Source organism: Helianthus annuus, chromosome 3 (genome assembly GCF_002127325.2).
Source record: "Helianthus annuus cultivar XRQ/B chromosome 3, HanXRQr2.0-SUNRISE, whole genome shotgun sequence".
NCBI classification, from domain to species: domain Eukaryota; kingdom Viridiplantae; phylum Streptophyta; class Magnoliopsida; order Asterales; family Asteraceae; genus Helianthus; species Helianthus annuus.
The window spans coordinates 153,719,703-153,736,224 of NC_035435.2; positions in this window are offsets into that span (position 1 = coordinate 153,719,703).

The window sequence follows — 16,522 nt, forward strand, 5'->3', positions numbered from 1 at the left end:
AGATTCAAATGCAAGTTTCCTGAAGTAATATGCTTAGAATATGATATTATATCAGTAAGTTATGTCCTATATTGCCCGGGATAATTTTAAACTCAATTTATGCCTTAGAAGGGCATTTTGGTCATTTAAAAGATAATAAAAGGGTAAAATTAGAAATCTGAGTTTCGGATCTGGTTCATACAGTAAATACACTTAATATATCATATTATATCAGTAGGGTATGACCCATATATCAAATCTACCATTTAAAACCAAACTATGCACCGTAGGGGTATTTTAGTAATTTCACAAGGGCTAAAAATGCCAAAACTGGAAACCTGAGTTCAAAATATTATACTTACTGTTATTATATAAAAATATGTGATTTACATCAGTAGGTATAAGTTTTGTGGGTTTAAAACAAGCACAACGCTTACTATGCGTTAAAATGCTAAAAATACGGTTTAAGGGCGTTTTCGGGTTTTCACAGTAAATCTGAGATTTTTATATTCCCAGAATACTTAAAATAATTTATTCATCATATAAAATCAGTAGAAAAAGGTTTCGGGTCAAACGGAGGTGTAAAACTCTTTTTATGGCTAAAACGGTCAAAACCGACATAAGCCGAAATGGCTAGGTGATCTAGGATCCGTTCAGCCAAAAATTAATTAAAAATCACCAAAATTCCCAGAATATTATATATAATCAGTTGGTAAAAAGTTTCGTGTCAAAATGTGGCCAGAAACGGGTTCTACGCAAAAAGGACCGTTTATGTAAATTTATAATATAGTTTTACGCTAATGGCCATAACTCACAATCTGGACCACCAACTGATCCGAAACTTTCGGTGCAAGTTTATATAATAAAAATAAAGATTTCTATCCTTTCACTTTTCCAAAAATCCCGTTTTAAATCAAAAAGGGCAAAATAGTCAACTTTATGCATAAACCGGAAACAAGCATTCGAATAGGCTAAACATAGACTCAATCAACGAAAGTTCCAGAAAGTTTAACTAAAATAATAATAGTCAAAAATACTTTCCAAAACAGATCTTGAACATGCATGTACGAATCCGAATCGATAGTCTACGAAATAATCGTTTTACAAGACTTTCGGTTCCGATTCGTGGCTATACTATAGAGTGTCGAGTTGATGAGGATTAAAACACATTTATATATATGTTACAAGTTATTTTCAATGATCAATCAGGTTGCATGTCATCTATATCATTAATCATGTCATTTTTCGCAAAAATCACTTCTGTTGACTTTTTAGAATTAGGTTTGACTCGACATTAAGCATGCATGTAGTGGGAATCAGTTAGTACCCTTTAGAGGGTTTGTTTCCCACATAAATACTAATCTATAACAAGTTTCAATTCGAGAAATTACTGAAAGAAATCCGTTTAATCAGAAAGTCAAAGGTTATGAACACCCAGTTTGACTTTTAGCAATTAACACAACAAGAATGGATCAAAGAACGAATTGAAGGCTTACAAGAGTCCTATAGATGTTAAATGGTCACTAGGAGTCGGCCTTGTTGATCAGAATCCCTCCAGAAAGCTTGCTTGAAGTGTTCTTGAGAGCTCTTGAGAGAATGCTCCTTGTTCTTCACTTGCAAATGATCAAAATGAGATCAATTCTTGTTTTAAATCAGTATTTTCGAGCTTACTGTAGTTGTAGGCTTGCATGAAATGTTATTGGTGATTGTGGAGGCAAGTTACAGCTGTTTGTCACTCAAATTCGGACCCAAATCAACCCAATTTCGATTTTCTGCACCTGATAGTCCCACGCGGCCCGCCTGGGTCTGTCCAGGCGGGTCGCCTGACCTGCTGTTCAGCCAAACATCTTTCAAACATTGACAGCTTTGACCCCTGAACTTGTACGTGATGTTTCGGCTACTTTTCTCGACCCGTAAACCCCCAAACTTGGTTTTTAAGGACCTTAGGACTTTTACCAACATGGTAATGCCCTCGGATAACTTTGCGCTCAACCGAAAAGCCCTAAATTCGACGTTGACGCTTTTAGTCCCTTAAGTACGGTTTTGGCCATAACTTTCTCATACGTTGACGAAACTTCATGAAATTTTAACCACATATTCTAGTGAGTATATTTTAGCTATACAAAGCTTCGGGTCTGCCAAAAGTTCACTCAGAGGTATAAATTAAACATGTTGACACTTTTGGCCCCTATAGTTTACAATACTTCACTTTTGGGCAATTTCCGCGTCGTATGATCCATGAACCAACCGTTAAAGGTTATAAACATTATGTGGGGTTATCATAGAGCCTATTTATCCATTGTTGACACTTTGGACCCTTACGTTCCATAGTTTTCACTGTTTGTCACTTTTAGTCCCTCTAAAGTATGTTTTCACATAACGGAACCTTATGACACGTGTCAAGACATTATTGGACGAAATTTTTCGAGGTGTTACATCCTCACCCCCTTAAAAGAAATCTCGACCCCGAGATTTAATCAAACAAATGGGGATATTTTTCTTTCATCGTGGATTCCACTTCCCACGTGTATTCGGGACCTCTACGGGCATCCCATTTGACCTTTACAATAGGCACGTGCTTCCTTCGAAGCTTCTTTACCTGTCGATCCTCAATCGACAAAGGTTTTTCAACAAACTTTAGACTTTCGTCTATGTGTATATCTGTATGCGGTATAACCAGTGAATCGTCAGCGAAACACTTCTTCAAATTACAGATGTGAAACACATTATGAATGGCACTAAGCTCTTCTGGCAAGTTTAACTTGTAAGCGACTGCCCCGACACGTTCGATTATCTCGAAAGGTCCTATATATCTCGGGCTCAGCTTGCCTTTCTTTCCAAATCTCATCACACCTTTCCAAGGCGATACTTTGAGCAACACTTTTTCACCCACATCAAAGTGAAAATCTTTGCGCTTAGGATCCGCATAACTTTTCTGCCTATCCCTGGCAGCTTTCAAACGATCACGGATCTGAACGATCTTGTCTGTCGTCTCAAAGACGATTTCTGGTCCAGACAACTGGACATCTCCAACTTCTGCCCAACAAATGGGCGATCTACACTTCCTACCGTATAGGGCCTCAAAAGGCGCAGCCTTTATGCTGGAATGGTAGCTATTGTTGTAGGAGAATTCAATCAGTGGTAGGTGCTTATCCCAACTACCACCTAAGTCGATCGCACATGCTCGAAGCATGTCTTCCAGAGTTTGAATAGTACGCTCACTCTGACCATCAGTCTGAGGATGATAAGCCGTACTGAAATTCAAACGAGTGCCCAACGACTGTTGGAAACTCTTCCAAAAATGTGACGTATATCTAGTATCCCTATCAGAGATGATAGATATAGGTATACCATGTAGCGCTACTATCTTATCGACGTATAATTGAGCTAACATATCCGAGCTATACGTCTCTTTGATGGGTAGAAAATGAGCTGACTTAGTCAGTCTGTCAACTATGACCCATATGGTATCATTTCCCTTTTTCGTCTTTGGCAACTTGGTGATGAAATCCATTGTCACCATTTCCCATTTCCACTCGGGAATTTCAGGTTGTTGAAGCAAACCTGACGGCTTCTGATGCTCAGCCTTGACTTGCGCACAAGTCAAACACTTGGCCACATACTCGGCCACGGACTTTTTCAAACCAATCCACCAGTAGTTTGACTTCAGATCCTGGTACATCTTATCCGCTCCAGGATGAACGGAGTATTTAGAGCTGTGGGCTTCCTGGAGGATAACATCCCGAAGTCCTCCATATACTGGAACCCATATTCGTCCGTTTAGTCGTAACATTCCATCTTTGTCGTGGGATAACTGCTCCTCAGTTACTCCCAACTTTTCTGCAGGATAGTTAGCTTCCAGCACAGCTTCCTTCTGTGCAGCTAACACCCTTTCATTCAAATTATTTCTTATTTCAATGCGCTTGGCATTGATTCTGATCGGTTTAACCCTTTCCTTTCTACTTAAGGCGTCGGCAACCACATTTGCCTTGCCTGGATGGTATCGTATCTCGCAATCATAATCATTTAGAGTTTCCATCCATCGCCTTTGACGCATGTTCAATTCCTTCTGATTGAACAAGTGCTGAGACTCTTGTGATCCGAATAAATTATACACTTGGTTCCATACAAGTAATGTCTCCATAGCTTCAAAGCAAATACAACCGCACCCAATTCCAAATCGTGGGTGGTGTAGTTCTTCTCGTGCACCTTGAGCTGGCGAGAAGCGTAGGCAATGACTTTGCCTTTCTGCATGAGTACGCAACCCATGCCAGTGTGTGATGCGTCACAGTACACCACAAATTCATCTATACCATCGGGCAATGTCAACACTGGCGCATTGCTCAGCTTCTGCTTCAGAATGTCAAAGGATTCCTGTTGCTTAGGGCCCCAATCAAACTTAATCTTCTTACGGGTCAATGAGGTTAGGGGCGCAGCAATCCTTGAGAAGTTCTCGATAAATCGCCTATAATATCCTGCCAATCCGAGGAAACTACGAATCTCGGTAGGCGTCTTCGGCTCCTGCCAATTCATGATTGCTTCGACTTTAGCGGGATCTACTTGGATACCACGCTTGCTAACAACATGTCCAAGGAACTGGACTTCACGAAGCCAAAATTCACACTTCGAGAATTTGGCATAAAGCTTCTCTTGATTCAGAAGTTTGAGAATACAACGAAGGTGTTTCTCATGATCAGCTTGGCTCTTCGAGTAGATAAGGATGTCGTCAATAAAGACAATGACGAACTTATCTAAATAAGGCTTGCAGACGCGATTCATGAGATCCATGAATGCGGCTGGTGCGTTGGTGAGCCCAAACGGCATCACTAGGAACTCGTAATGTCCATAACGAGTCCTAAACGCGGTCTTGTGTACGTCTTCATCCTTGACCTTCAACTGATGATAACCTGACCTTAGGTCAATCTTGGAGAAATAACTTGCTCCTTGCAACTGATCGAACAGATCGTCGATCCTGGGTAACGGATACCGATTCTTGATAGTGACCTTGTTAAGCTCACGGTAATCGATGCACAGGCGCATCGAACCATCCTTCTTCTTAACGAACAAGATTGGCGCTCCCCAAGGAGATGAGCTAGGTCTAATAAAACCTTTAGCTAATAGATCATCCAACTGCGTCCTCAACTCCTTCATCTCCGTTGGTGCCAATCTGTATGGTGCTCTTGCTACAGGTGCAGTGCCTGGAATGATATCTATCCGAAACTCTACTTGTCTATCCGGTGGCAATCCGGGTAGTTCTTCAGGAAACACTTCAGGATATTCCGAGATAACAGGAATATCTTCAATCTTCGGCTTCGGCTCATCTATGGTAACTTGTGCCATATAAATGACACATCCCTTCTGCATGCACCTGGATGCCTTGAGCATGGACACTCGCTCAGGCAATCCATGCTGGGTATCTCCTTGAATAGTAAGTGACTCACCAGACGGAGTCTTAACTATTACTTGCTTTCTATTGCACAAAATCTGGGCTTGGTTACTGGACAACCAATCCATGCCTATCACTATATCGAATCCAGCTAACTTAAAGGGAAGCAAGGATAGCGGGAAAGAATGATTCCTAATGGATATAACACATCCATCTAGGACAGTTGAGGCGGTTTCTATGGTTCCATCGGCTAATTCCACCTCATATTTCACACTTAAGGTTTTAACAGGAAGGTTCAACAGTTTACAAAACTTATTATCTACAAACGACTTATCAGCTCCAGAATCAAACAAGACTCTAGCAAAAACATCGTTTACAAGAAACGTACCGGTAATGACGTTATCGTCAAGGACTGCTTCCTTTGCGTCCATCTTGAAGACTCTCGCATTAGTCTTCTTTCCTTCCTCGGCCTTCTTTGCAAACTTTGGACAGTTGGGCCGAATGTGCCCTTTCTCGTTGCAACCAAAACACGTTGCATCCTTCATCTTCTTGCAATCCACAGCCTTATGGTCGGTGGACTTGCAGATCCCACATCGCTTCTCCGAAGACTGGGATTTTGTTTCAAACCGACACCTCCCAAAGTGGTGTCTCCTACAAAACTTGCATCTGGGTTTTTCACCCGACTGATGATCACTCTTCCTGGACCCCGACCCTTTCCTGTGGTCGTTGTTCCCTCTATGTCGCTTTTCAGATCTTCGTGAGGTGTCATCCTCACGTTTTCGTTTGTTCTCCTCAGAGCTCTTCATGGCTCTCAATCTGACCACGTCTTGAGTGAGGGAGAGGGATAGATCCGCTACGGATCGAAATGTTGTAGGTCTTGAAGCTTTAACACTCGCCTTTATTTCCGGTGCCAGACCCCCGATAAATCGAGCAATCCTACGCGGCTCCGGGGTCACCAAGTAAGGCACTAAACGAGACAGCGTGTTGAACGTAGTAAGATACGTTTGACAGTCGAGGTTCTTCATGACTAAGGATACGAAATCCGATTCGATTCGCTCGACCTCGTGCTGCGGGCAGAAGTTCTCTTTAATCAGGGCCACAAACTGTTCCCATGACAAACCGTACAGTGTGGCCTTACCAGCAGCTTGTAGGAGTGACCTCCACCATGCTAACGCATCTCCTTTGAATGACTGGGACACGTACTTAACGACGTCCCTATCAGCACACCCGCTGATATCAACTACAGTGTCCATCTCGTCGATCCACGTCATGCAGTCGACGGCTCCTTTTTCCCCAGTGAAATCTCTGGGCTTGCAAGATACAAAGTATTTGTACGTACAGGACCTGTTGTACGTGTCACGCTTCAGCTCAATCTCCTGCTTCGGGACGCTGCTGTGGTTGGAGGAATGATTATCATCCTCAACCTTCTTTGGCTCACTCTTTTTAGACGGCGGCTTACTATGAGCCCCAGAATGAGTCTTAGCCTTGACATGCGTCACTGAGCGGGTTCTACTCTGAGTACCACTAGATTCTCTGAACTGCCTATCCATAGCCTTGGCGACAGCATTATCAATCAGTGCTTGCAATTCTGCACCGGTAACGTGAATCTTTGCATTATCTGAGCGTTCCCCAGAATGACTGTTGGTTTCTTCCGATTTGGCCATCGTAGCGTTAAGCTACAATAAAGGACAAGGTCTTATTTAGAACCTAACAGTATTATCGTCCTAGACGATTTATTAACCATGGTATCAAAAACCTTAGCAGTTAATTTAATAAATTTCATTCAGGCTCTGATTAGCAATCAAGGAATGAAAATATATATATTGGCACCATAGGCCTAGTCACAAGGACAATCACTAAATTATAAATTTAGATTTTTATAGGACTATAAATTGTATAATTAAACAAATAATCCTTTACTAGACAGAGAGTCATAAACCACAACTGTCCTTATATAACATAGTTATAACCCGTAGGTATCAAGCCATTAATAGACTTGTGTACAGATATAATCTGTAGATAATTCTTTACTAGGCAGGGAGTCATAGACCACAACTGCCACTTTATGACCTAGTCATAACCCGTAGGTATCAAGCCATTAATAGACTTGTATACAGATATAATCTGTAGATAATTTATTAAAAAGGGTGGCTTGTGTGATTCTACAGATCACGCTTAGCCAGAATGCTAACATGTTCTCAGATGTTAACAGGGAGTTGAATCTTTTCAACCAGGTTTTACCATCAGGGCCAGGCCTGTTAATAAGGCATTCAGGCTAGGTTATACCTTACTAAGATTCTTATAAAATGGCAAATCAAATAAAAATTGATATTTTCCATTATTTTAATATTATTCATGCATATAAATAAAATGATAAATTCAAATTAACCATTTAAATTTCCAATAAAATACCAGTACATAATTGCCCTAAACGGGACTTTGAAATAACATAACTAGCATGAATAACATGCCCGCGCAGGGGCTAAACTAGTACAACAATAACAAAACAAAATAAAATAAAACAAACCCACGCAGGGGTCAACAGAATAGCATACCCACGTAGGGGTAGAATAAGATAGATATACCCACGCAGGGGTAGAGTACTGGAATAAATGTCCACGCAGGGACATGAGTACATGAAATGGTAATCGAAGGATTCAACGATCCTTCTTGCTCTTACCCTTGAGCAAATCGAATACCTTCTTAAACATGCCACTGGTGCGTCGGCGATCCTCTCGCATATTGTGCTGAAACTCGCGTCGCATGCTATCAATCCCCTGCAGGATCTCCTGAACCTGCGGCGGCGACATCATAGGCGCCGGTGGTGGTGGCTGGTAGTGCTGCGGCTGCGGCGGCTGGTAAGGCTGCGGCTGCGGTGGCTGCTGGTAACCCGGAGGGTAACCAAAAGTAGATGGGCCAGCAGCCCAAGGGTCTCCAAGTGGACCACTATGTGGGAGTGAGCTGTAGTTCACAGCTTGCCAATAAGGGTCTCCCGTGTAATCATAACCCTGAGGGAATACCTGCTCGAACGGGTTGAACTGAGCGGCACTAGCATAAGCCGGAATCGGCTCTCCAAAATTCTGCGGCGGCAGAGGCGGGATCGGAACAGAAGTAACCTCCGATACTGGATGCTGAGACTCCCCTGTCTCAGACTCCCCGGGTAGGGACGTGTAGCGGCTGCTACTAACACGTGGAGGGGTGCCTATGCGAATCCCTCCGCGCGTAGACATGCGCGCATTCCTCCTAGGCCTCTGAGGCGGAGGAGGTAAGACTGGCGGCGGCGGTGGTGACGGAGTGATCACGTCACGCCACAGGGCCTCAGATAGGTCCTGCGGTAGAGGCGGCTGCTGCTGGAGCTGCTGCTGCTGCGAGTGGTGCTGTGAGTGCACCGGCGAACCATGGAGCGATTGGAGCATCGGAGTACCATGGAGTGACTGAAGCATAGGAGAGTTGTGGCTAGGGGTGAAGTACCAATCATGCTGCTTGAACCTCTCCTGGAAGCTGTCCACACCATTAAATGGTGATCCTGTGTATGGCGGCGACCCATCCGATATCTCAATCGGGTGGTTTGGTGTACCTGATGGTGGGAGCGAAGGGTCCGTCTCCTCGTCCACGTCCATCCCGTGACCACCAGAAAAGTGGTCCTCCTGCCCAAGTGGGTTATGGCCCACTGGCTCCTCCACATAAGCATTAGGGTTATACAAACCCTGGTAGGCTGGCGCTGGGTGCTGGTGCGGTGACTGGTGCAACGGTATGTATGATCCAAGCGAATCATGGGGCCCGTTCTCCGAATGGGGCCCAAACGAGTGGGGTAATGACGGAGAAGTGCTCGCGGAAACCGAATGCCTAGCAGGCTCGGCAAAAGACCTCCAAAGGTCGTTAGCGGCTGTGTGGTGTGTAGCAGATGGGGCCCGCCTATGCGAGGGACCAGCCTCATGATCGTGCGATGTAGGAAATCCTCCACGACCTCTCATCCTTGGCGGCATCCTGATCCTGTCAAAAATCAAACAAGTTGCACAACATATATATGTAAGACAATGCAATAATAATTAAAAATAAATTAAACGAAATGTTGAACATTTCCTAAGTTCTTTGTCTAGACTCGAAAATCGAGGAATGTGCAATTGTGTAACTGAGATTAAACACAAAAGACTAGTGTTTAATTCACTCAGCGTTGGCTCTGATACCAACCTGTCACACCCCCGATTTCCACGTGTCACCGGTGGGCCCGGTGTGGGGTACAGTGACGTAGTTGGCATCGTCATAGACAATCAACACAATATAATAATGCACAGCGGAAGCAGAATAGAAACATTTCAACTTTTAAATAAAGTGTAATAATAATATCACAGTAGTTGAAATGGATCCACAGGCGGATCAAATAAAAATAGAAATAAATAGTTCAACAGATAAATGTCGTCCGAGTTTGCGAGACTATTGTGGACGCTCTCTAGGAAACAGCCAGCCTATTTCCGTATAGTACCTGCACTTAATCTTTTGGGAAAAATACGTCAGTTTACACTGGTAAATACAAATCAACCGACTCATTTTGAAAATGATTTAAAATTTATTTAAATGCACAAGGCATAAATATTTTATTAACTTGGGATAATTATATAATATAAACTTGTGAACGATTTACATGCACTTATATCTCTGGTGGCCCGGGATCTACTGTCCGGGCTAGAGATTTAATTGACACACCACATCAAAGAGTTATACACGACGGGTGTACGCCTACACCCCGTGCTCTGGTCGTGGCCATCTCGTAAGATAATGCCAAGGATATCCGGGACATGGTCAATAACCCCCCAAAGCCTTTAAGTAAGACAAGACTGTTTAAACGAAATCACACAAGCTATTCAAGACTGAACACCCATAGGGAGCAGGACTTGTGCGCCCGATCAAGCGGTATTTTAAATACCGTACCCCAAGCCCGTATAGGGAAAATAAGTCAAAATGTATTTACCTGAGCAAGTATAAGTCACAAACGATAAGTGGTGATAGCTTTTACCGGGCTTCCTAATCTGGAACAAAGGTTTATAATTAACCTATTAGATTCCTAACGGCCTTTTATTTAAGCTTAAGCTTTGACCGGTTAGTTTTAGGAATGATACGGTTTACGCACGATTAAGCGAAAGACCGGATAGAATGTGATTTAGACCCGACAAGTTTGAATACTTGTATAATATGGGTATACTAAATACATTCTGGATTTTGAAATAAAAATGATATTGTTTGACCCGTTTCGGTCAATTTACGCAAACTAGTTACGTAAACCGAACCGAACGCGAAAACGGCGTTACGGGTAGACCAAAGATTCAAATGCAAGTTTCCTGAAGTAATATGCTTAGAATATGATATTATATCAGTAAGTTATGTCCTATATTGCCCGGGATAATTTTAAACTCAATTTATGCCTTAGAAGGGCATTTTGGTCATTTAAAAGATAATAAAAGGGTAAAATTAGAAATCTGAGTTGCGGGTCTGGTTCATACAGTAAATATACTTAATATAACATATTATATCAGTAGGGTATGACCCATATACCAAATATATCATTTAAAACCAAACTATGCACCGTAGGGGTAATTTAGTAATTTCACAAGGGCTAAAAATGCCAAAACTGGAAACCTGAGTTCAAAATATCATACTTACTGTTATTATATGAAAATATGTGGTTTACATCAGTAGGTATAAGTTTTGTGGGTTTAAAACAAGTATAACGCTTACTAAGCGCTTAAAACGCTAAAAATACGATTTAAGGGCGTTTTCGGGTTTTCACAGTAAATCTGAGATTTTTATATTTCCAGAATACTTAAAATAATTTATTCATCATATAAAATCAGTAGAAAAAGGTTTCGGGTCAAACGGAGGTGTAAAACTCTTTTTATGGCTAAAACGGTCAAAACCGACATAAGCCGAAATGGCTAGGTGATCTAGGATCCGTTCAGCCAAAAATTAATTAAAAATCACCAAAATTCCCAGAATATTATATATAATCAGTTGGTAAAAAGTTTCGTGTCAAAATGTGGCCAGAAACGGGTTCTACGCAAAAAGGACCGTTTATGTAAATTTATAATATAGTTTTACGCTAATGGCCATAACTCACAATCTGGACCACCAACTGATCCGAAACTTTCGGTGCAAGTTTATATAATAAAAATAAAGATTTCTATCCTTTCACTTTTCCAAAAAATCCCGTTTTAAATCAAAAAGGGCAAAATAGTCAACTTTATGCATAAACCGGAAACAAGCATTCGAATAGGCTAAACATAGACTCAATCAACGAAAGTTCCAGAAAGTTTAACTGAAATAATAATAGTCAAAAATACTTTCCAAAACAGATCTTGAACATGCATGTACGAATCCGAATCGATAGTCTACGAAATAATCGTTTTACAAGACTTTCGGTTCCGATTCGTGGCTATACTATAGAGTGTCGAGTTGATGATGATTAAAACACATTTATATATATGTTACAAGTTATTTTCAATGATCAATCAGGTTGCATGTCATCTATATCATTAATCATGTCATTTTTCGCAAAAATCACTTCTGTTGACTTTTTAGAATTAGGTTTGACTCGACATTAAGCATGCATGTAGTGGGAATCAGTTAGTACCCTTTAGAGGGTTTGTTTCCCACATAAATACTAATCTATAACAAGTTTCAATTCGAGAAATTACTGAAAGAAATCCGTTTAATCAGAAAGTCAAAGGTTATGAACACCCAGTTTGACTTTTAGCAATTAACACAACAAGAATGGATCAAAGAACGAATTGAAGGCTTACAAGAGTCCTATAGATGTTAAATGGTCACTAGGAGTCGGCCTTGTTGATCGGAATCCCTCCAGAAAGCTTGCTTGAAGTGTTCTTGAGAGCTCTTGAGAGAATGCTCCTTGTTCTTCACTTGCAAATGATCAAAATGAGATCAATTCTTGTTTTAAATCAGTATTTTCGAGCTTACTGTAGTTGTAGGCTTGCATGAAATGTTATTGGTGATTGTGGAGGCAAGTTACAGCTGTTTGTCACTCAAATTCGGACCCAAATCAACCCAAATTCGATTTTCTGCACCTGATAGTCCCACGCGGCCCGCCTGGGTCTGTCCAGGCGGGTCGCCTGACCTGCTGTTCAGCCAAACATCTTTCAAACATTGACAGCTTTGACCCCTGAACTTGTACGTGATGTTTCGGCTACTTTTCTCGACCCGTAAACCCCCAAACTTGGTTTTTAAGGACCTTAGGACTTTTACCAACATGGTAATGCCCTCGGATAACTTTGCGCTCAACCGAAAAGCCCTGAAATTCGACGTTGACGCTTCTAGTCCCTTAAGTACGGTTTTGGCCATAACTTTCTCATACGTTGACGAAACTTCATGAAATTTTTACCACATATTCTAGTGAGTATATTTTAGCTATACAAAGCTTCGGGTCTGCCAAAAGTTCACTCAGAGGTATAAATTAAACATGTTGACACTTTTGGCCCCTATAGTTTACAATACTTCACTTTTGGGCAATTTCCGCGTCGTATGATCCATGAACCAACCGTTAAAGGTTATAAACATTATGTGGGGTTATCATAGAGCCTATTTATCCATTGTTGACACTTTGGACCCTTACGTTCCATAGTTTTCACTGTTTGTCACTTTTAGTCCCTCTAAAGTATGTTTTCACATAACGGAACCTTATGACATGTGTCAAGACATTATTGGACGAAATTTTTCGAGGTGTTACATTTAGCCGGTTATTATAGACGGTTTATTAAGGATTTTTCCAAGATAGCTGTACCATTAACTAAGCTAACCTGTAAAGCCACTAAGTTCGAGTGGGGACCAAAACAAGAAGAAGCCTTCCAAATCCTAAAACAGAAATTAACCAATGCGCCAATCTTAGCCTTACCAGAAGGAGCAGAAGATTTTGAAGTATATTGCGATGCTTCCAAATTAGGATACGGATGTGTGTTAATGCAACGCAAGAAGGTAATTGCGTATGCCTCCAGACAATTGAAAAAGCACGAAGAAAACTATACGACTCATGATTTAGAATTAGGAGCTATAGTTTTTGCCCTTAAGATTTGGAGACATTATCTGTATGGAAGTAAGTTTACTGTGTATACAGATCACAAGAGTTTAAGGTATATATTCGGGAAAAAAGAGTTAAACATGAGGCAAAGAAGGTGGATGGAAGTATTGAGTGATTACGACTGTGATATTCAATATCACGAAGGAAAGGCCAACGTAGTAGCCGATGCCTTAAGTCGTAAGTATCATGAAAAGCAAAGGCGAGTCCGTGCTCTCAGAATAGATCTACAAGTAGATTTAAGAGAACAAGTGAAGAAAATCCAGAAAACGGCAATCAAGGATGATGCCGAAGGAATGAAAGGTTACCTAAAAGAATTGGAACAAGGAAATGATGGAATTTGGAAATTCCACAAAAGCAGAATTTGGGTACCTAAACAAGGAAATTTAAGATCGAAAATTTTAGAAGAAGCTCATAAATCTAGGTATACGATACACCCAGGAAACAATAAGATGTACCAAGATTTAAGAAAGAATTTCTGGTGGATAGGAATGAAAAAGGATATAGCAGAATACGTATCTAAGTGTTTAACCTGTTCACAAGTTAAAGCCGAACACCAGAAACCCTCAGGTTTACTACAACAGTTAGAAATGCCTGTATGGAAATGGGAACTCATAACAATGGACTTTGTTACTAAGCTACCCAAAACCAGAAAAGGTAATGATGCAATTTGGGTAATTGTGGATCGATTAACCAAATCAGCTCATTTTCTACCAATAAAAGAAACCTTTAGCATGGAAAAATTAGCCAAGCTGTATGTGGATGAAATAGTATCCTTACATGGAGTCCCACTCTCCATTGTATCGGATAGAGATAGTCGTTTCACTTCCCGATTTTGGACAAGCTTCCAAGAATCAATGGGAACCCGACTCAATCTAAGTACCGCATATCATCCACAGACAGACGGACAAAGTGAAAGGACGATTCAAACTCTAGAAGACATGCTCCGAGCATGTGTAATTGACTATGGAGGTAATTGGGATAACCATTTACCATTAATTGAATTCTCTTATAACAATAGTTATCACTCAAGTATTGAAGCCGCTCCATTCGAGGCACTGTATGGACGCAAATGCAGAACACCTGTATGTTGGGCGGAAATAGGAGAAAGTCAATTATCAGGTCCGGAAATTGTGCAAGAAACCACAGACAAGATAACTCAAATCAAGGAAAGATTGAAAACAGCCAGAGATCGCCAGAAGAGCTATGCAGACAATTGTCGCAAACCACTTGAATTCCAAATAGGAGACAAAGTACTACTGAAAGTATCTCCTTGGAAAGGCGTTGTAAGATTCGGTAAGAAAGGGAAACTGAGTCCCCGATATGTTGGACCATTTCCAGTGATTCAACGAATCGGACCAGTTGCTTATCGCTTACAACTACCAGAAGAACTAGCTGGAGTACATGATGTATTTCATGTATCCAATCTTAAGAAATGTCTATCAGACGAATCCTTGGTAGTACCTCTTCAAGATGTAGAGGTAAATGAAAGGCTGAGATTCATAGAGAAACCTTTACAAATAGAAGATAGGAAAATCAAGTTTCTCAAACACAAGCGACTGGTACTGGTGAAAGTCAAATGGAATTCAAAAAGAGGACCAGAATATACTTGGGAACTGGAATCAGAAATGAAACGCAAGTACCCTCATCTATTTTAGTAAATCTCGAGGACGAGATTTTTCTTAAGGTGGGGAGGATGTAACAACTATTATTAAAATCAATAACTACAATGATAATTAGTCAATAAGGAAACCCTAATTGAAACACCCAAGTAATTCTGCACTAACCCTAAAATTTTCGAAACAATCAGAATCAGGATCAGGGCCCCTAAAACTCAGGGGGGGTTAAACCCTAGTGGACGTTTATCATCTAAATTTGCTGTAGAATTGAAATTAATTCGTTCAAATTACTCAGCAAGGCTATCTAGGACACGAAACAACCTAGGCTAGAAAATAGACCCGTCGCGCCACGCGACGGGTACATATGTCTTCTTCGCGTGGCGCGAGGGAGGACAAATTTCAGATATAAATAGGGGGCAGTGGCACTTGAATTTTGCTGGAAGTTCGACGTTAAAACTCGAATTATACACTGAGTTATAGCAGAAATAGTTCACACACCCACTAATATCGAATCATTGCTGCGGAACAGGGTAATTACTCGATCGCTATTACGATTCATTTTCCGGGATCAATATATCCAAAGAATGTCTAAGTGCCGCCCACATTGGGTTATACTTTGTCGTTTGTCGTTAATTCGATAAATGAGTTGAAGTATTATACTTTGTCGTTTGTCGTTAATTCGATAAATGAGTTGAAGTATTGCACTTTGTCATTCATTGTGAGAATTTGATCTCGTGAGTTATCGTAACTGCTGTATTGATCACTAACCCTGTTTTGTGTGCATTATTGTTGAAATTAGGTTAACAGGGCTAAAATTGTATTCTGTCAGTACTAAATCTGCAATGTGAGTTATTCTCTTTTATAAACTTTTTCTCACCGTTTGTGAGTTGTTAACTGTTTTACAATACTCCAAATTATTTTCAGAATTATAACTTACAGTGATTAAGTTTATGTAATCACCAAATTACAGCCGGTATGTGGGGTATTGTGCACATTATTTGATAATCTTCACCATTGGGGCAGCCATTGGGTTATATGACCATAATCACAGACACCATTGGACAGATGGGCCAATGGGTCGAGTGGTAAAGTACTGTGGGTAGATTGGTTGATATCAGAAACATTGTAAAAGATCTTACCACTGTGAATTATAATAAACGTGTCATTTTTCAATAACTGGAATAATTCACTCAGTATTTCCCCGCTGACAAAAATCTTTTTCAACATGTTTCAGGTGATCTGCTGTAATTCAGGAAAAATGCAGGGGAAGCATTTCAAGCTTAAGATAGTGGCTCAATATAAAATAAAGAAATATGTTTTATCAGTAAAATCTTGTTATTGTAAATTATCGGGGTTTATTCCGAATTGTGAAATAAAATAATCGGGAAAAGTTTTAACTTAGCCGATCCTGTAAAATAAATTTTCCGCTGCTAAACTCATAATCAATCAAGTACCGCA